The 21,986-nt window shown below is 47.0% G+C and overlaps 1 protein-coding gene across 3 annotated transcripts in view; it reads right to left on the reverse strand.

Annotated features, from left to right (window-relative positions):
* The window catches only part of GRIN2B (glutamate ionotropic receptor NMDA type subunit 2B), a 1,810,086-nt gene that overhangs the window by 178,092 nt on the left and 1,610,008 nt on the right, over positions 1 to 21,986 (reverse strand). The window lies entirely within an intron of this gene.

Genomic DNA, 21,986 nt, shown 5'->3' on the forward strand with positions numbered 1-21,986 from the left:
GTAGCTTGATTTTCCCCCATCCTGGATGGAAGCCTACAGGCATACCAACTTGTTTTTGTTAAGAGTTCAAGTTTGCATTTTTATTATACACTGTGGAGTGAGCTCTAGATGGCTGGAGAAAGGGGAGGTAACCAGGATAGTAGTCAAGCACAAACAACGCAATGTGTGTTTTAATGTCATGCCATGAGCGAATCATTTGCATTCTGGGACTTGTAGTCTTGCATTTAAAATATAAAAAGCAAAACCTCAAGTCCCAGAAGGCATTGCATGGAGTAAGTTGCTTACCTATTTCTCCAGTTCTCCACCAGTGATATCTTTCATAGACATGCTGTGAATAGTCTCTGGTGTTAGGCTGGGAATCCTTGCTTACATACTTTGTTTTTACATTAAAGAAACACAGTGCACAATGAAGCCAATATTCCTTATTTGGGCCATTTCAATCCCAACCAATGGGATGTTGCGTGCTGAGCTCCACGCCCTGAGGCTATGTTCAGATTCCAACCAGGTAAAGTGTGTGACTTCGACCCAGTAGAGCCTTTTCTAGGGTATGTGTGTTGCATGTAAAAGTATGAACGGTACCAAAGCTGGAGAACTCAGGTAACAGGTAAGCAACTCAATCCTTCTCCAGCATTGGCTCTTTCCTAGATTCAAATGCTTTGAAAAGATTGTAAAAGAGTATATACATATTGATCGATTGATAGGCGGTAGGTAGTAAAGGCCCACCTTACTGGAACAGATGCTAGAGCACCACTAGTCCCAAACCAGTGTTGCCGCTTGCTTGCCGTACCAACCAACAGCCCATAGTACCTGCGGCACTATTCTGCAATTGTCGGGAATGTCCAAGAGTCCAAGCTCTGCGAAGTCAGGAGCCACTGTTTTCTTGAGTGACAAACACATCTATTTGGGGTTTCTCGACTTGTTGAACACACTGACCAGTTGCCGGCCTTATATCTCTAATTCATGGCTCTATCTGGCCGTCTCCGACTGTGCTCGTTTGCCGTTATATTTTGAGCCTCCGGGAGATAGTAGGCTTTCAGGATATGTCATGGTGAATGGCCCAGTGTCATTTGTGATATGCTTTTAGAGATAATACTCTCAACCAAATTCCTTCATGCTTTTTTATATAGCGCATGGTCGTTGTATTGTCTGTCAGTACTATCACTACTTTTCCTTTGAGCAGTGGGAGAAACAACCAAAGAACCCATCTTATTGTTCTGTGTTTGAGCACATTGATTTGAGGACGTGCATCTGCATTTGACCAGGGTCCCTTTGTGGTTAGCTGGCCCAAGTATCCTGCCGAACCCATCAGGGACAGGTCTGTAATGACGTTTCCTGGTGTAGTGGTTCTTGCAGCAGTGCTCCCTGTATGAAATTGTTCAACTGATTCCACCACAGGTTGTGATTTTGTCCTCCCATTGTCCCTGAAGCTGACGTTGAGAACATCTTGTGCATAGGAATTCTTTAAATGGTCTAATTCGAAACCTGTATGGCAGGATGAGGGGATTGAAGGATGAGAGGGTTCCTAGCTGGTAAGATGCATTTCTGAACTCTGACCTGGTGGGCAGAGGTTCAGATGGCCAGCCTAGTTTCTTGGAACAGGGTAACCTTCTGGAAAAGCCAGACCAATCAAGGTAGCATTGGCAGCGGTCAATACTATGTCTCGGGAGGGATGAGGGTGACTGAAAGCCCACACTGAGCACACACAGTAAAGCACACTACAAATCACTCCCAGTCAGGTGTATATATCAAAAATACATATACATTTATTCAAGGCCTTTGAAATTAAACACAAAACAAAAATCAACAGTAGTACTTCAAACCAAGACAACACTTTTATGAAACATATATACAGTTACCAATTGGCCTAAAAGACTAGTGCACAGAATGGGTCCACAACCTCTGGAGAGAGAGAGCAAACAGTTCAAATAGACTTTAGGCAGTTCTTCATCAATCAATACCTAACTAAGAGGCAGTCCAGTCCCTACGAAGAGTGGAGCCTAACGCTCAAGAGTACTTTCAGATGCAGGTGCATGCGATGGTGCAGTAGAGTGAAAACAGGGTCTCTTGCAGGGACTGTAGCGACTCAGGAAGGTTGGTGAGGCGATGAAGAATAGGGTCCCACTATTCCAGGAGGGTCTCCCCAAGAGGGCAGAACAGGTTACAGGAGTTGGGAATAGGGTGGTAGCGAAGGCTACCTGTGGAAAGGTGAGTGGCCCTCAGGGGACACTTGTGCGTAAACACTGATTGATGGATGGCCACTGGTAAGGGTTGCAAGTACTCACCAACCCTAGGCGCACTCCGGACCAAACTTCGGCAGTCGAGTCCACTTCGGTTGCAGGTTCAAAAGCAGCAATTGTGCAGCTCTGCGGCTTCCAGCAGCTGAGTTACAGCAACGATTCTGTGGCAGGTCAGTGGCCATTTCTCCACTCCTGGTGCAGGGATCAGGCCAGTTTCACTGCAGCAGGATACAGGGCACAGAGAGCCACAACAGCAAGGCACCTGTGAAGTTCGTCACCACGGCTGGGCTACCGGGTGACAGCGTGCACTCGGGTTCAGGTGTACTCTCCTTATTCCAGACCTCATCCTGGAGGCACACACACAAGGCATGCAGAAGCCCACTAATATATGTCCAAATAAAGACTGACCCGGGTCTGCTCGACCTGGGAAAGGCAAAGGGACAAGATAGCCAAAGGACAAGACAAAGAACCTTGTGGCATGGCCATTTTGGAGCCAGGCCACCTCCCTGTGCCAACCGCAGTAATCTCTCGTAACAGTGCTGGAGACCCTATCTGAACCAGAGGAAGAGAAGAGGGTAAGAAAAACAAAGATGAAGACTGAAGCCTGTGGAGACTATCAAAAGAATCCAAGTACTCCTCAAACAACACTTCCAGCTGTCAGTGAAGAGAGACAGCTGTGCTCCCTGACCATTACGTTATTGCTTTTTGGCATCCGAGGCGGGAGGGCAGGAGGGGGAGTGGAAAAAGCCCTGCAATGCTCTCTGCTGCTTTCTCCTGTGGTCGCTGGAGGACCTGCCTGGTCGCTGCATACTGCGGTGCCTGAACCCCTTTAAGCAGATGAAGGAGCAGGGTTTGAAGACAGACCTACCATGGGTCTGAGGGAAGGATTTTTACCCTAGTTTGGTCAGGATGGCTAAGGACTTAGTGGTCTGCGTTGAGGTGTTCTTTTTTGTCAGCTTGTCATCAGTGGACGAATAAAAGAGGCCCGCCCCTTCGAATGAAAGATCTAGAATTCTCTCCTGCACATCCGAAGAGAAATTCGTGGCAGGCATCCACACTGTCCGTCTCATCGCGAACCCCAGGCAAGGCACAGATCTCTGCTGTATGTGTCTATGTGCGAGACCGAGGACTCCATGAGCTCCTGCACAACCGTGTGGGACTCCACCAAGCTGGCTTTGAAGGAGGCTTGGCTCTCCAGAGGGAGGTCAGGCAGGAACTCCCTGATCTCACACCACAGCTTCTGGTTCGCAGCAACTAGCAGGGCGTCGCCGTTGGCTTGTCGCACTTGCAGCCCAGCGTTAAGATAACAACGCCTGCCAAAAGACTCAAGGGCCTTGTCTTCCTTGAAGAGACAGCTGGAGGTGGTATCTGCCATGGACGATGGCTTGGAAAACAAGGAGGCTGTCCACACGACTGAAGAGTCTGGCTGAGGGTGGGAGGCCAGGAGGACTGGTTCCCCATCCAAAAGTCTAAAGCAGCTGTCCAATTCCTTGTTCTTGTTGTTGACAGGAGGCTTCTCCAGACCTTTCCAGCCACAGTCAGGACATTTTTCTCAATGAGAATGCATGAATGGCTTGTAGCGCCCCGGGCAAGGACCTCTGCCAACACTCCTGATTCCAGGGGCTGCTCTGGCTAGGGGACCCCCAAAACCTCAGCAAGACCCCAAAGACAGTCATGAAAAACCTTCACCGACAACAAAGGATCTTCATCCTGTGCGCCGTCATCGGCACCATCATCACTCCCCCACTTTTTTTGCCAGACAGAGGGGATACTGGGTCCTGCGTTAAAGGCGCCGCAGGGATCCCCGCATGATCAGATCCTAAAGGCGATTGGACATTGACAAGCGACTGCGGGGAAGGAGGTGGTGTTGGTGGTACTGGACGAGCAGGGCTGGGAAGCACCGCCAGGGCCTGGACCAGAGGCAGAACGGGCTGCGGTACTGGAACTCCCAAAGGGACCGGAGGAGGAACCAGGGGAGGTGGCCTAGAAGGTACAAGTTACGGAACCACCTCCTTGATGAGGTCCTTGAGGAGCCCTGACATCTTAGGGAAGGGCATGAGGAGGAGGAAGCTCTCGAAGAAACGATCCTCACATTACGCTGGATCGCGGGGTCACAGCCCTCCACCACGCTGGGCCTCCTTTCCTGGTTGAAGCAGCAAGGAGCCTGGGGCAGGTATCCATAAGACTGAGAGGTGTAGATGTAACCCAGGGGAGACCATCCGCCTGCACTGTAGGGCCCAACGCCACATCCCGAAGGAAGGGACTGAAATGCTCTTGAGTGGCCCACTTTGAAGGCGAAGGAACCGGTTGAGGCCCTCATGTGCTTGTCTGCCATCTTTGGAATTGGCACCATACCCTTGGAGGAAGGGTGCGAAGGACCGGCAATGCATGCTGGCTCAGACATGGAAGAGAACTCCCTGCCTCTAGATCCCGAAGAAGAAGCGCTGACCTCGGGCCAGTAGTTGAATCGCCCGGCGTGACCACCTCAGAGGTGGCTCCGGTAGGCTGGACACCCTCAACTACGGAGCCCGTAGTCATCTTGGATCGTGCTTTGAACTGACTCCTGGAAGCAGAACTCAACAAGCCCTTGCACCCTGGTGAAGAAGAAAAGGACGAGCTGGAGGGCCCATCAGAGGACCACCCAGAAGAGCATTTGAGGCCATCAGCCTGGGGGCCAGTAGCCTTACATGCCCCGGGTCTGTCGACAGATCATCCAGAAGAGCCTCTGGGTCCCTCGGCTTGGTAGCCGGTAGCCTTAACAGTCTTGAGCCTGCCAGAACCAGAGTCCAAGGTCCCCTTTCCAGTGGGAGGCCCCGGGAAGGAGTCCCAGTGCTCTTGCCTTGACGCAGGGTCCTGGGGACAAACTCTTTAAGATGACCGGGAGGAGAAGAATTGAAGATATCCATCCAGCGGGAAAGATGATTCTTTAAGGCTTAGTGCCAGAGAGCTGCAAGCTGCGCACGTGTCCCAGCAGGGGTCAGGCTCCAGGCACAGAAGGCAGAGCGCATAGGGGTCAGAAGCTAGGAACGAGCAATCGCATGATGCGCATCTCGTGAATCCCCCTGCAGCTGACATGCGCCAAGGGAGGCAAGCACCGAAGGGAGGTGAAGAAAACAAAAAAACCCAAAAGAACAGGGAGCATGCAGAAAGTTGACAAGGTTCCTGCACCAAACTTCCAGGTCTAACACCGTCAGATGGAAAAAGGGACTGAGGTGAGGCGCCGGAGTGCAGGGTCATGCACCTGCGCGCTATGCTATGCTAAATTTAAAGGGGATGCTCATTTTTACGCTGCCAAAGGTTCTGGTACCGTCCCCATGTTGAGGGATGCCCACAAGATGGTCGAAAGGGGACGGGACATATGAGTATTATGCAGTATCAAGACATAAAATAAGCAGTGTCACGTAGCAATTTGCTATGCAATTCTGTAGGTTTCTTCATTAAATTGGCACTTGTGTAGCAAACCTAGCTATTACCCTGTTCTATGAAAGCACAGATTGCCCCGCATTCCTCTCTTGCCTTCAGGCTCCCTTCACCCTATTTTCTCTGTTTGCTGGAAGTTCAAAAGGACTAATGGAGAAAGAGAGTGCAGCAATCTCATCCACCCTTATGTGGCAAAGGCCTGTGTGAGTATGCAAGCTTTTTCAAATAATTGCAAACCAGAAGCAATCGGGATAATACCTTTATTAAGCTAACCAACTGTACCCTGTCAGCCAAAGACAAATATGTGCCAACTTTATTTTTTTTAAATACAGTCATCTAATTCCATTTCTAAAAATGTAATTTGTTACATAATGCATAATTTCAGTATTGCTACTGTAAAACACTGCACTGTGTATCCATGTTTTACAGTAAAGTGTAGGTTAGTGTATCTAAATATCATAGTGTCAACTATATTTCATTTTGCATCAAATTGACGAGTGGACACTTTTGAAAATGTACATGATCATACAGCCAAATGCTTTTGATGTCAAACCTAGTTCTGTAACCTTTTGGTTACATGCAGCTTCCAGCTGGTGCTCAACTCACAAGCTGATCCCATACTCCTTGACATTCTGTCTTATCACTCTGTTGCTTTATACCAGCTACCCTGAAAGTGAGATGGCCACCAAATACAATATTTCACCTAGTTTGCCCAGTTACACCATACACTCTGTTTAGTCTCTTACTTTCTTTCCTCTTACATAGAGAATAGACAAAGCTAACTAGATGTGTATGCATAGCAGTGATTAATAGTTCCATCCAGTCTGTACATCTATAGATCTACTGCACTACCATCACTGCAGTTAGCCTCCAGAGCTCGCTTTGCTCTAAGATTATGATTACATTAAATATTGGCACCTGCAGTAGAGAGCTTGCAAAACTGTTTTCAGAGCCTTTTTATCATATCTATTTGTGTCAACTCATGCAGTTGACCTTTTGCAGACAAGCATCCAGGATTCCCAAAGTATTTTCGCCCACTCACCGTTGAGTAGATTTTAAGAAGGGCCAGAACCATTTCCAGGGGATTTCTGAAACTTTAAACTTTACTTTGTTTGCAGTAAATGCCAAATAAAAGTTTCACCGTGAAGGGTTGGCCTCTGGGTGGTAGCAGTGTGCCAAATGAAGTGGGATTGTGGTGAAATGCATCATTTTACAGAGAGCACATTTAAATTTGTTGTCATCCGTTGCAAAGGGTCGAATGCATTTTTCTTCGGTCAAGTGGGTAAATTAAGTTACTCGACCTTCAGGTCAAGTAGAATTTTAAAGAACTTGCAAGGTCTGACTTATCTCTCTAATGTTTTACTTCAGTGGTACACAGCACTGCTGCATTGTTCATTTTTATTTATATGGTACAAGTAACTTCTAGTGGCGTTAAAAATATTAGTAAAACATTGCTTATCAAATGTGTTTGTTTGCTAATCAAGAAAATGCTAATTAGCAAACTCTGCTAATCAATTTTCGAAAACTAGTTTATGCTTTGACATGTATAAATGAATCAAGTGATTGAAGCTGGTAATTGTGTTCCTCCTGAATTCCATTGTAATAAATCATACATGTTTTGCCCAATAGGTTTAAATAAAGATCTTAATATTTTCAGATTCATTTAGAGTATGGTTTGATGTTTCACATATCTGCTTTATTAAACAGAAACAACTGTGTTTGCACATGAAAGAACACAATGCAAAAATCTTAGTATGTAAGTGTATCATTAAAGATGGGATATTAGGAGATGTGGTCTACTGGCTAAACTGTAGATAGTAAAATAGACAAAATCCCCGGCTTTTCCACTTGACCAAAATGTGTGTGATCCTGGCCTAGTCACTTTACCTCACAATGTTCTCTAAAACTATGTTTCTCTAATTGCAGAAATGGTTTGCTTTCCTGCATATATCATTTTCCATGTGCACAACTAACGAGGCAAACCACTTTGCGAGAGTGTGTAATAGTGAAACATCTTCAGCTAGGGGTGTGCAAGGAATTTCTCCCAAACCAAACTAATGCAATTCTTTACATCAGTAAAAATCAGTATAAAAGGTGCTTGTTACAGCATTTTTTCCAAATATAGTGGCTAAAAAACACATTTTAAATGGTGTTCTTAGAGCGCTCATAAGACTTCAAGATCTGCACAGTCCCTAGCAAAAGTACTCCTGTGCATTGAAAAAATACATGTACGGAAAAACAAAGTTTTGTATGCTCAGTATAAACAATTGGGTTAGTGGTGGTTATTCATTTGTTAAGTGCCAAACACAGCTCAGATGTAATACAGAACATGTTTTAAGTCAGTGGAAAAATAACATGTGTCTATTTAAAAGAACAAATATCACTTTACATAACTCATGGGGTAGGCAGATAAATCAGACATTAGATGTTGACAGATGGAATAATGCCAAACAAAAGATGTGTGCCAGAAAACATGCCACTGTGAGTTTGTATGCCACTCGAATGAAGTATTTCAGGTGGAAGGGCCTGGAGAACATGGGAATAACATCCAAATGACTGCAGTCAGAGCATGATGATCATCATACCAGGTCCACTGCTTACCATTAACATTATGTTGCCATCAGAATAGAGCAGTGACAACACTTACTTAGAACCGGCCCTACAGTGTAGAACCATAGCTACTACTTTTACCAACTTAAAAACAGGCAAATAAACCCACAACAAAAGTACAAGTAAAAATATGCTCGACAAAAAGAAGAAAACAATTGACAAAGAGGTGACTGCCCCCTTTCATTCATAAAATTTCAATTATATTTTTGAATTAGTGCTACAATCAGAGCCGTGGCACAAGAAGGAGCTCTAATAATATTACTACTTGACCTTGGCCCTTTGAGAAAAAAATATGTATTTAAAGCTTTAATTATTAGTTTGAAAAAGATATCTATTGCAGACTAAAAATATATTTCCATTCACCCAATCAGCAACGCAAATAAATTTTTACTCTGGGAAAAATAATGTGACTCTAAACTTATATATGAAGCAAAATCTTTTCAGAGCTCTACTTTTAAACCTTGCATAGGAATTGAAATGACTTAGCACATAATCTAGCATTCAGATGTTTTACTCAACCTCCCTTACCCCAGCCTAAACAAAATTTAAATACGTAAGAGCAAGAGCCTCACTGAGGTTCCTTGGGGAGCCCCTTTTAAACATAATCCCATAGCGTTGCCTTATAAGTTAATAGCAGCACTGTTCAGGGGTAGAATAGATGGAGTACAATCTTGGACTGGAGGACCCTCTTCTTCAATTTACTTTTAACATTTTAACAAGATGGAGAGAATACTAGAAGCTCTAAGGACAGAACACATGATTATATTGAAAAGCCCTCAGTAGCTGAGCACAGAAAATAACAGGGCCAGCGCTCAAAGAAACAAAAGGTGCAGTTTCCTCGACTGTTACTAGAGGATGCTGTCCTTCAATGCAAACAAACAGTACATTCCATAGTATTATATGCTGAAACATCTGACTTGGTTTGAAGGTGGCTCATTTGTCCTTTACCCCTATGGAATATGTCCCTTTGCTACCTCCTCCTGCCCCCTCCCCATGGCTCCTTTAGAGATTGTAGCAGTAAAACAATCACTGGGATATTTGCAAACAAACAATACTTTGCATGTTTCATAATATTATATGCACTTTAAGAAAATGTCATGCAATCTTCATCCAACCAATTATTTTGCAGTGTAAACAAGATCATTTGCAAAACCCCCTCCTACTGATATTGTTGGTTAGGATTATACAAGTGCACAGAGAAACCATACATTCATCTTAGAGCGTTACCAAAGCATATGTTAAAGTCTATGTTATGTTAATAGTTGTTTATACTGGGCCAAATGACTATGCCTAAAGAACTCTGAAAACTTGGCAAATATGCAAACTGCCTGAAAAGCATTGTTGTTTTCTGAATATCTGTTGCCCCAATGTGATAAATGAGTAGTGCTGGAAATATGTCCATACCCTTGAAGCCATTGCAGGCCAAACAAATATTATAATTGTGCTTTCCTCTTGTAATGTTAGCACGTTTAATGTAGGAGAGGCTGAGCATGAACTTTGCCTAGGTAAAATCCCTACATAGTAAATAGGTTTGCATGGTTCACTATCGCCTACTGGAGGTAATGTAAAAAAGCTAGAACAGAGTACCAGAACAATTTTGCATAATTCAGCTTTCTTAACAGAAAAAGCAAATGGGAAGTAACTGCTGTGACTTATGAAGGTTTTTGAAGGTAGTGATTGTCTGTTTACGCTATTAATATCCTTCTGAATGGCCCTCAAAAGGAAGTGGGGCAAGTGCACATGTGCACAGCTCAGAGGTAAAATAACTCACAGGGCCTACGTTTCCCTAACTTCTCAAAATGAGATCACGAAAAGTGATTCAGTTAAGTTTGCACTATGTAAAAAAAAACAAGCTGAATCATGTGTTTAGAATTTCTGCCTTTACCTGGCCTGTCCTGTAAGTACTTGGGCGATTGAAACTGCACTTGGCATTGATCACAGCACTTGAGCTTGGGAGACAGCCATTCCATATGATAACCATACATGGTGTATGAGGCTTATCCTAGAATAAAATGGCATGATGCCGTAGATGAGGTTACATTTACCATTTCATAGCAGTGCCTGGCATGTGAGGCAATATATAGCATTTTATGGCTATATCTGGCATGTGAGGCTTTAACAGATTAGATGGTAGTGACTGGACATATGAGGCAGTACCGCCACGAGGAAACAGGGCTCCTGGCCTAGAATGGTTCTGCTGGGTGTGCCCGGAGAAAGTCATGACTGCACCCATTACATATTGAGACAGCATCATAGTTAGTATTAACCAGGTTACTCACCATAGTGACCACCAAACTCCTAGTCCATAGTCCCCTTTCCTCCATACTTATGGGACATTCCTCCGTCCTGTGGGATGGGACCGGAGCACTTTGTAAAAGCATCAAAAATTTTGCAAACATTTTAGTCCTTCCTCTCTTAACCCCGCCCATCTTAGCTCCGCCCCACGCATCACCCATCAGTCCTTTTCTATCGCCAGGTCACAGACATTTAAGCAATAATAGAGGAACTTTACTAGAGGGGACAGCGGGCAGGCGTAAGTAAGGTGGTCACTATGGTGAGTAACCTGGTTATACTCCTACATCCCGTCCCCTTTTCTCCATACTTATGGGAGATTTGCAAGCACTCCTCACAGGAACTACGGGTGGATGGAAAACCCCTTACTGAAAAAGGCTCTTCAGCACTGCCTGGCCAAACTGAGTGTCAGATCTGGAGTTCAGGTCTAGACAATAATGTTTACAAAACACCAATGGGGAGACCCATGTAGCCGCTTTTGTGATGGTCTCCCAGGGGACATATTTCTGAAAGGCAACTGCAGCTGCCTTGCCCCGCACCAGGTGCGCATGAATTCCTTTAGGAGGCTGCAGACCTTGGACAGCGTAAGACTCCGTAATACAGGTAGCGATCCATCTGGAGATGGTCGCCTTAGAAGCCTGTCTACCTTGTGGATTACCAAAGGTCACAAACAGTTGAGAAGAGCTCCTAAATTCAGGTGTTCTGTCCAGATAGAACTTAAGAGCCCTTCTAACATCCATATAATGCAGAACTCTTTCCGCTTCTGAAGCTGGGTTTGGAAAGAAGACCGGCAGGGAGATTGACTGATTCAGATGGAAATCAGAGACCACCTTTTGCAGGAAAGAAGGATTTGTCCGTAGGACCACCTTATCCTTGTGGAAAACCAAGAAGGGATGCTCCACCGACAGAGCTTGGAGCTCGCTCACGCGCCTTGCTAAAGTAATAGCAACCAAAAAAGACACCTTCCACGAAAGGTGCTTAAAGTCCACCGTGGCCATAGGTTCAAACGGTTTATGGCACAACGCCGTAAGGACCACATTCCGATCCCATGTCGGGTGCGGCTTACGAACCGGAGGATAAAGACACGTCAAACTCGCAAAGTGTCTCCTAATCACTGGATTTGACAGTGAATAAGAGCACTGGTCCATGGATGGGTAGGTGGCTATTGCCGAAAGGTAAGTTCTGCAAGATAGAACATGAATGCCCAACTCTGCTAGGTGAGGCACGAAGGACAGCACTGTGTCAATCGTAGCCACCCTGGAGTCCAGCTGTCTGGCTAAGCACCAGTGACAGAACCGAAGCCACTTGCTCTTATAATGATACCTCAAAGGTTTCCTGGCTGTCTGGATTATTCGCATATTATTAGCAGACAGGTTGAGATGCTCTAAAGATCTCAACTCAGGCACCATATTGCCAAGCTGAACCATTGTGGGTAGGGGTGCCACAGCTGTCTCTGATGAAGCAGATCGGGACTCACTGGTAGCCTGATTGGTGCACACACTGACAGGTGTTGAAGTTCTGAGAACCAGAACCTGTCCGGCCACTACGGGACTATGAGCAGAAGAGAACAGTTCACTGTGTTCCTCAGCTTGCAAATCCCTCATGTTGTGCCAAGGAATCTCAAGAGCATCCCCCAGAGAGGAGGCTCCCAGACCATTTCTGGAGGCATACAGAGGCAGTTTCTTGTTTGCCGATGTTGCAAAGAGGTCCACTTCCGGAGTGCCCCAACACAGGAATATCCATGAAAGGATCTCTGCCTTCAGTTCCCACTCGTAGCTGAGCATTGTCCGCCAACTGAGGGCATCTGCCGTGTCGTTCAGCTGGGCTGGAATGTGTACTGCTACTAGCCAGACACCATGACGAACCGCCCACTCCCAAATCTGGATGGCCAGGTCCACAAGAAGAGGAGACTTGGTGCCCCCCTGTTTGTTGATGTAATACATTGACACGACATTGTCCGTGCGGATACGGACCACTCTGTTTGCAATGACCGGCCTGAATGCCTTGAGTGCTAGGAAAATTGCCAGAAGCTCTAGATTATTTATGTGAAGGAGCTTGTCTTGGGGCGACCAAAGGTCCGAGACCTGAAGAAGATCCAACGTCGCACCCCACCCCAGAAGGGAGGAGTCCGTCGTGACCATCACCATCGGGGCGGGGTCTGGAAATCCCACACCCACCGACAGGTTGCTTAGAGACGACCACCACAGCAGGTCCGCTCTCATGGAAGCTGGAATCAAAATCATCTTGGAGTCCGGATCCACCGCCTGACACCAAGAGCTCCGAAGAGCCATCTGAGTCCGTCTCATCTTGAGACGGGCAAGAGGAAGAGGCAATACGCACGAGGCCATGAGGCCCAGAAATCTCTGGGACCACCAGGCCGACATGCTCTCCGACTGAGCAAACATCTGACGCGTAGCCAACAGATCCGCCATTCTGTCCCCGGTCAGGTAAACTCTGCAGTTGATCGTGTTCCAGCGAAAACCCAGGAAAATTAAGTCCTGAGAGACCGTCATGGAAGATTTCCACCAGTTCACCGACAGCCCAAGGTGAAACAGGAGCTGGAGGAGAAACTGAAGATGGCACGTGGCTTTCAGCTGGCAAGGGCTGCGTAACAGCCAATTGTCCAAATACGGATACACATGGATACCCTGCAGACCAAGATGGGCTTCAATCACCGACATCATCTTCGTAAAGACACTTGGTGCTGAGCTGAGGCCAAAAGGAAGCACTGGAAACTGGAAATGCTCCTCTCCCACAGAGAAACGCAGGTATCTCCGGTGTGGATTCCAGATCAGAATATGCATGTACGCATCCTGAAGGTCCACCATGATGAGCCAATCACCCATTTGCAAAGAGGACTTTATCTGACCAGGCGTGATCATCTTGATTGAACTGGGAAAGGTCTAGAATGGTGCGCAGGCCAGCCTGTTTAGATTTGGGCACCGTAAACAGTCGGGAGTAGAATCCCTCCCCTCGTTCCCCTAGGGGAACAGGTTCCACTGCTCTGAGATCCAGTAACTTCTGAATCTCGGCCCTGAGGGAGGGCGAACCCGACTGCTGGAAAGGAGGATTGATGGGTGGGGTAGGGAGAAGGGGTAAGCGGAAGCCCGTCCGAGTGACTGACAAGACCCACCGGTCCTCAGTGATAGTCTGCCACGCCTCCCAATGAGACGCAATGCGTCCTCCCACCGGGGTCTCGTGCGAGCGCAGAGAACCCTCATTTGGTTGGTTTTACGGTGGCAGCACAACCTGAACCTGAGGAGGAGGCTGAGGAGCGGGAGAAAAACTGACCTTTGCTGCCTCCGGCGGGAATTTCCCAAAGGGGTATCGACTCTGCAGGATTTCCGATTTAGAAAACCCCTGAAACCAGAGGAGGGCCGGGACTGTGACAATGGTCTCTGTGTCCTAAAAGGTGGTTTTACCAGGACAGACAAGGGCTTGGCAGTCTGGGTGTTATCTTTCGTTTTGGTCAGCTCCACATCCGTTGAGGAATGAAAATGCTCCTTGCCGTCAAACGGCAGGTCCAAAACCTTGTCCTGCACCTCAGAGAATTTGGTGGCGTGTAGCCAAGCCTGCCTAGAGTTATCCACTCCAAGCATAAGGCCCTGGGCCGAAGTGTCAACGTGATGAGCCACGGCCTCCAGCAGATCTTGTGCCAGGACCCTGGCATCCGACACCCCGCCTTGAAGTCCTCAAGCTTTTTAGCAGGGATGAATTCCTCAAACTCCGACAGACCTTTCCACATTTTCATATTCGCCCCCGCTAACACCAGTTCTGCATTAGCCTGACGCAATTGCAGGGCCGAGTTAGCAAAAATATTCCTCCCAAGGGAGTTGAGAAGCTTATCCTCTTTGCCCAGGACCTGAGTAGCTGTCGTCAAAGAGGATGCCGCAGGCCTGGACTGCAAAGTGGCCGCAGCCACCACCGTGGAGGAGTGGGGCGGACATGATGCTAAGGCCACCTCTTCCGAAGAATGCAGCCTGTAGCGAGCATCAATTGTCGTATTGATGAACAGTCCAGAGTGTGGTCTCTCCCAGACTCTATGGACCTTGGCCAAAACCTCCTTCTGCAAGAACAAGCTGGTACGATTTGAAGGAGACAAGGTGAATGCCCCCAAAAGCACGCCCTCCTGCGGAGCGGGTGCCTTAGGCACTGGAACATCCAACAGACACATCATGTCCAGAACCCGGTCGTGAAAGGCTCTGATAGAACATGGCTGGTCTTCGCTGTCCTGATCGCACTGCGTGTCATCCGACAGATCAGGGTCCGGCTGAAACACACCAGGCACCACAACAACCTTGTTCACTGGGGACAACGGAGGCAAGGGTGGAAGAGTAGGGAGAGGCCCCGCAGGCAAAGGTGGCATCGTCAGAACCACCGGAGACGCAGGTGGAACCAACGGAGCAGGTGGGCATATCTCCCAGAACAAGCCTTTTACGTACTCCTTCAGGGGGTCGGAACGCATACGTTTTTGAAAACTGCTGAAGAAGGCGTCCTCCGCCGACGACTTTGGAGAGGCCGGAGGAGGCCTCTCATGAGGAGGGTAATTTCAGGGACGCAGGGCAGAGAGTTGCCAAGAAGGCCCATCCCCAGGTGCCCACATAAATCAAAGGTGCCGACGCCGCAGGCAGCGAGACATTGTGCGGAAGGGGCATCCGGGCGTTCCAGTCATAAACTGGGAGAAAAGGATGTGCACAAGGAAACCGATGTTCACCTACAGGACCAACCCCTACACCTAAGGCCGATGGCGTAGTTGTAAGGGATGTATCCAAAATGGCCACTGTGGTCTTGGCGGGAACAGCTGCCATTTTGTCGGCACCTGAGGAGAACTGCGAAGGACACGTGTGGAAGTGAGGCAGGGGTCCCCACAGGTGGGTCAGGGGTCTTCATTTTAGCCTTAACACAAGGAACCTCGGCCGACCCGGTACTGTGCAGCCTAGGATGTTTTTGTGACATGCTAATAGCCAAACAAGCCTTCTCTGGAAGGACCTCGGCACTGCCGGTAAAGGAGGGATTACGGTTCAACACCTCACTCCTTCCCCCCTCAACAGTTCTGGAGTCATCGCAAGAGCGGGAACGATGAGGAACACCTTTCACCGAGAAGGCCTTAACAGGCCTCTCAAAACTGTTGTTGGTCACCTTAGCCTCTAAGAGAGGGACCTCGGACCCGAGTCCATTAAAAACCTCTTCATGCCGGGCCTCGAACTTCTGTGGAGAAAAGGACTGATGGGCCATGCGCAGGGCGGAGCTAAGATGGGTGGGGTTACGGCCGCGTGCAGTACCCCGAGTAAAAGAGAGGAAGGACTAAACATTTTGCAACATTTTTGTTGCTTTTACAAAGTGCTCTGGTCACGTCCCACAGGTCGGAGGAATGTCCCATAAGTATGGAGGAAAGGGGAGGGGACGTAGGATTTTGGAATGTCACTTTCTCTGATGTCAACAGGACAAAATGTCATATGGCATCACTTCCTGTGATGTCAAGGACAAAAGGCATGTGATGGCACTTCCGGTGATGTCACGGCATACGTGATGTCACTTCTGCTATCTCAGGTGTTTTGGCGAATTGATGTCCCTGTGCAAGATGAGGCAAGATGAGATCCAAAAACAAAAGGCAGCTAGCAGAGGCAAGAGAGAGATCTGCAATGAGAGGCCTGGTTTAGTCTGAGGTTGGGGCTAGATCAGGTAGGCAGGGGTCCTATATGATCTCTAAATAACAGGTTATCGGAGGAGAAGCAATCGTGATGTTCCTCATGAGAATCCCATGGTGGCCATTTTTCCTTTATACCTTTTAGTATCTGTGCAGTGGCAATCGCACTGATGGTGTGAGTTGCCAAACAAGTGGCCCCCTGTATTGCAGAACCCTGTCTTCAAAAACCTCGCAGACAGCCACTGTCAGCATTACAAAACCCCTTCTAGAAGAGAGCTTTTTTTTGTGGCTTCAAGGCTATCTATCCAGCCCGTTGAACCCCAGAGCATGAATTATTGGTGGGCCCATGTAACCTGGTGCCTTAGCAAAAGGGTAGAAACAGAGCGTCACAAATACAACCTGATTCTCCAGAGGAACAGAGGGACACTTATGGGAGGAAAGAATCGATGCTGATGATATTGTGCAGCTTAACAGAAAGACACAAACTCTCCAAAAGCAAAGGAAAGTAAGGGACACACCTTCTAGTGAGGATAGCGGATATGTTAGTGTGCGCTTTTCCAGGTATGGGCAGTACAAAGGCCGAAAGAAGGCTCCAGAGATACCATAGGACCCACGTGTTGCAGGGCAGAGTCCCAATTCTTAAACTGACAAGAAGAGGTAGCTGCCATTATAAGTTGTGCAACAGTGTGAGGGCTGTTAACACCAAAGGAAGAATTGAAAGGAGTGAATTGCATCCCTCAAACAGGAGCCGTGAGAAGAAATAAATTCCTTATGAGGCGATGGAGCCTGGTGGAAGAGATTGCTCAGAAGGAGTGGCTGGGGAATGATATGATATGATATGGCATTTGTAACGCGCCCATACACAAGTGTTTCAAGGCGCGACGAGGCAGGGAGGGGGGGAGAAGGGGAGACAGACAACGATCCTACTAGGCCAGGTGTCATTCAGATCGCGCAAGTGCATGGGTAGAGGGGAAGGGAGAAGGGCAAGGGGAAAGGGAGAGGGGAAGTGCAGTACATAGTAGAATACAAGATACAATAATAAGGGCCAGCTGGTGGCAAGTGCAAGGTAAGTGCAGACAAGTGCTGGGAAGGGGGGCTGTAGGGATACAGAGACAGTCCCGCAGTGCAGGGGTTGCCAGGGAGGCAGTGCAGGGGAGAGTGGCTGGGCCAAGGACCAAGATCGGTGAGTGGTCCAGTTGCGGATTCAGTGCAGTTTCAGTAAATTAGCAGGGGAGAGGGGGAGAGAAAGCCGAACCACAGAGGAAGGTTTTGAGGTGCTTCCGGAACCGGAGATGGTTCTCCTCAAGTTTCAGGGAGGCAGGAAGGCTGTTCCAAAGGGAGGTCCCTGCTGCGGACAGAGATCTACCCCCAACTCGTTGCTTGGAGAAGCGGCTGACCCTGAGGGAGTTGGAGGCGGATGAGCAAAGAGCTCGAAAAGGAAGATATTTAGGAAGAGAGAGTTGAAGGTATTTTGGCCCCAGGCCCCAGAAGGCCTTGTGGACAATGCAGAGGGTTTTGAACTTAATCCTCGCAGCCACTGGGAGCCAGTGTAGCGATTTCAGTCCTGGAGAGGTACGGTCCCTGGGCTTGAGGCCAAGGACAAGTCTCGCAGTCCTGTTCTGGATGAGTTGCAGACAGCAGCAGCCCAGGAGGACAGCCAAAGAATGAGAGTGGCGGCTCAAGAGCAGTGACAGCTGGAAGTAAGAAGCTGGCAAGGAGCAGCAGCCAAACAATGGCCATGGTGACCCTGGATCTGCGCAGTGGCATGGCAAGTAGTGGAGGAACTGATCCCAGGAGTTGGCTTGATGCAATATTATAAGGAATTGGGACAAACTCCAAGAGAGGAATAACTACCTCTAAAGCCTTGGTAGTGAAGTGTTGCAGTTACACATTGGGGAACTAATTTGTAGATCTAGGAAGAAGATAACAAAGCAAATTCTGGGAAGTGCTCCTATTGTGCCACTGCACACTTGTTTTTCTCCTTCTAAGGGCTTGATGCCGTCTCCACAGAGAGTGTCTGAAAGGAATACTGGCCAACCACAGAGTTAAAATGCACTCGCCTAAATCTAAAAAATCTCTTTGAAAAACAAATATATAAAATTAATGAATGCCTGACCATGTGAAATAATTGTCCACCAAAACTCTCCTGCCAGGACCAGGTTTGCACACATTGCCAATAACTGAAGCGAGGCCCAGATTAAACCTTGCTCACAAACATGAAGATGGCTTCACACATCACCTTGTAACAATGCCAACTTACTCATGTTATGCGGTGTCAGTGAGCATTGCGTGCAGCATTACATGACCAAAAAGGACCCAGACAGCCTGGCACCTACTATGAACAGTGAAACTTTTCTTGCATGGTACAGATTTCTAAACAGCTAAACCCTCAATCCATTGCACCTAGGCATGCAGAGGCCTACTCACAGGACTCACAGAATCCTTGCTAACTGAAGGGCGCACATCATGCAGGTATATATCTAATCAAAGGGCTTAACCAAACAACCACTCAGTCTAACCATCTAAACCTGCATTATCTTCAAAGCATGTGTCATTGCGTAGGCTGTCTCAACCAAGACTCACCATATCTGCCAGGGAGAATCAGAATTTCAGAAGGCCAACACAGAACAAAAGGCCAGAGCAAAACCAGGCCGAATGAAAGTAAAAAAGCAGGAAGACAGAGCCCACCAGACATCAGGCTGACCCTCTCGAAAATCCAATTCAGGAAAGAGACATGCATAGCCCACCCATAACCCTCCCTCTTACACCAACCCTGTACACAATCTCAAATTGTCCCACGTTCTTTACCCTTAGCATATTGTAACCTACCGCCCACCCCCATACAGTATTCCTTAGCATCCACACTATGTTTGCGCTTCATCAAACCTAATTGCAAATATACACAGAAATACAGACACACACAAACGCACGCACACGTTCGTACACAGACTCACTCCCACACACCGGCCCCAGACAGATAGATCAAAGCAGAAGCAGAGCATGATTGTCATTTCCAATCCTGCCCGAGGTGATTAACGAGCGCAGGGAAAATAGAGATGTTTGCATCCCGGACGTTTTGCGCATTTAAAACGTGTTTCGGCAGAGGAAGGAGATCAAAGGTTATGGCGGGGAAAGGAGGGAGGCGAGGGTAGCTGAAAGTGTAAAAATTGCAAGAGGATGTGATCGCAGCAAGTAATTCACATTCTTCATCAGCACTCCCACCACTCAACTGCAGAACAATTCTATTTTTGTCCGCAATACAGTCGTACGCCTGCATGGGCGTACTTTTAGGGGGGGACAGTGGTGTTTGTCCCCCCAACTTTCATGGCACATCATTTTCTCCCCATGCATTTGGCTGGGGCACTTTTTTTTCAGATGCCATGTCCCCCCCAACATTGTTGGCAAAGTTACTCCACTGTACGCCTGCCAGACCAATGCTAGTTCTTTTCCTGCACATGTATGTCCCTTTGTACACTAATGGCTTGATCTACAAAACATTTTTCAATGGGACTTTTCAATGTTAAAACATGTTTGTAAATCAGGCCCTAAGCAACATGTTGATGTGGCACGTCTTTCTTTGATGCACTAACTCCACAAATCTGATTCCTTTCCCAAATCCTCTCTACACCTTTCAAATGATGGAGTATCCCTCTTCTCCATGAAAATGTACACTTCATATCAGAATAAATCGGCTTTTATAATAGAAATTATCATCATTGTTATTATTACTGAGTAAGGGTGCCGCCCCAGGTGTCGCCATAATGCAGTGACACTAGTCAAAGCTGACCCTCCCATGCACCATCCCACTGCCGCCCCCCCCCAGCATTGCTCACCTTGCACTGCGCTCACCTGGGCACTCACATGCTCCTTCCCACCCTTATCTGGGGGCCAGGAGGGCGTCCCATTCAAAGGGATCACATTCTACGGATGCTTACTCAGTTCCTCTTACTGGTCGTATTTATCTTTAACTCCTGACATTTCCCTCTCTCCCCTGCTCCTTTATTCCTATGCCTCCATCTAGTTCTAGTCTCTGCAAGGCCTCCCTCTCCCCCTTCAACTCATGGCTGCTCTAGTCTTTATCTATGCTTCCGCCTCTCTTCATCCCCTCCTTCTCTTGTGTCTCTTGGCCTCTGGAACACCCAAGCTGTTTGCAACAAAACTCGCTCTATTTTTGACCTTTTTCTGAGCTCCAACTTTCGTTTTCTATGCATCACTGAAACTTTGATCTCACCATCCAACACTACCACTCCACTATCTCTTCTCCCCTCTGTCACTATCTTTGCCCACTCTCTCTGATTTTCTGGCAAAGGCAGAGGTGTTTGCATACTCTTCCACTCTTCATGGTCTCTTGTTCCTTCTCCTAGCAACCTTCATGCCTTTGCCTCGTTTGAATATTATTGTTCCTCCTTTTTTGAAACCTCTCGCCCTTTCCTTTCTTATACTCTGTCTCCCTCCTGGTCCCCTCACTACCTTTCTTGATGACCTTGACACACTCCTATCTTCTTTTTCTTCATCTCCACCCATTTTTCTTCTTTGCAACTTCAACCTTCATCTCACTTCTACTCATTCTTCTCCTCCTGTTTTGCAATTCCAAGGCATAAAATAAGCAGTGTCACGTAGCAATTTGCTATGCAATTCAGCAGGTTTGCTCATTAAATTGTCACTTGTGTAGCAAACCTAGCTATTTAAGTTACCCTTTTCAATGAAAGCACAGATTGCCCTGCATTCCTCTCTTGCCTTCAGGGCTGCCTCCACCCATCTTTTCTCTGTTCACTGCAAGTTCAAAAGAGCTAATGGAGAGAGACTGCAGCAGTTTCCTCCACCCTTATGTGGCAAAAGCCTGTGTGAGTATGCAAGCAAGACTCTTTTCTTTCTTTTTCAAATAATTGCAAACCAGATTTATTTTTAAATACAGTCATTTAAATCAATTTCTAAAAATGTTATTTGTTACATAATGCATAATTGCAGTATTGCTACAGTAAAACACTGCATTGACTCCATGCTTTACAGTAAAGTGTAGGTTAGTGTATCTAAATATAGTGTTAACTATATTCCATTTTGTTGGGGAAGATGCATCAACTTTACGAGTAGACACTTTTGAAAATGTAAATGATCAAACAGCCAAATGCTTTTGATGGCAAACCTAGTTCTGTAACGTGTTGGTTACAAGCAGCTTGTAGCAGGTGTTCAACTCACAAGCTGATCCCATACTCCTTGACATTCGGTCCTATCACACTGTTGTTTTATACCAGCTATCCTGAAAGTGAGATGGCTGTTAAATACAATATTCCACCTAGTTTGCCCAGTTCTCTGCCTGCTACACCATACACTCTGTTTAGTCTCTTACTTTCTTTCCTCTCACATAGTGAATAGACAAAGCTAACTAAATGTATATGCATAGCAGTGATCAGTAGTTCCATCCAGTCTGTACACCTATAGAGCTACTGCACTACCATCAGTGTAGTTAGCCTCCAGAGCTTGCTTTGCTCTAAGATTATGATTACATTAAATATTTGCACCTGCAGTAGGGAGTTTCTGAAACTGTTTTAGAGCCTTTTTACCATATCTGTTTGTGTCAACTCATGCAGGTGACCTTTTGCAGACACGCAACCAGGATTTGCAAAGTATTGTAGCCCACTCATAGTTGAATAGATTTTAAGAAGGGCCAATACCATTTCCAGGGAATGTTTGAAACTTTATTGAAACTTTACTTTGTTTGCAGTGAATGCCAAATAAAAGTTTCACTGTTAAGGGTTGGCCGCTGGGTGGCAACAGTGCGC

The sequence above is a fragment of the Ambystoma mexicanum genome, chromosome 3p (assembly GCF_040938575.1).
Source record: "Ambystoma mexicanum isolate Mex_15411 chromosome 3p, UKY_AmexF1_1, whole genome shotgun sequence".
Taxonomy (NCBI): Eukaryota; Metazoa; Chordata; class Amphibia; order Caudata; family Ambystomatidae; genus Ambystoma; species Ambystoma mexicanum.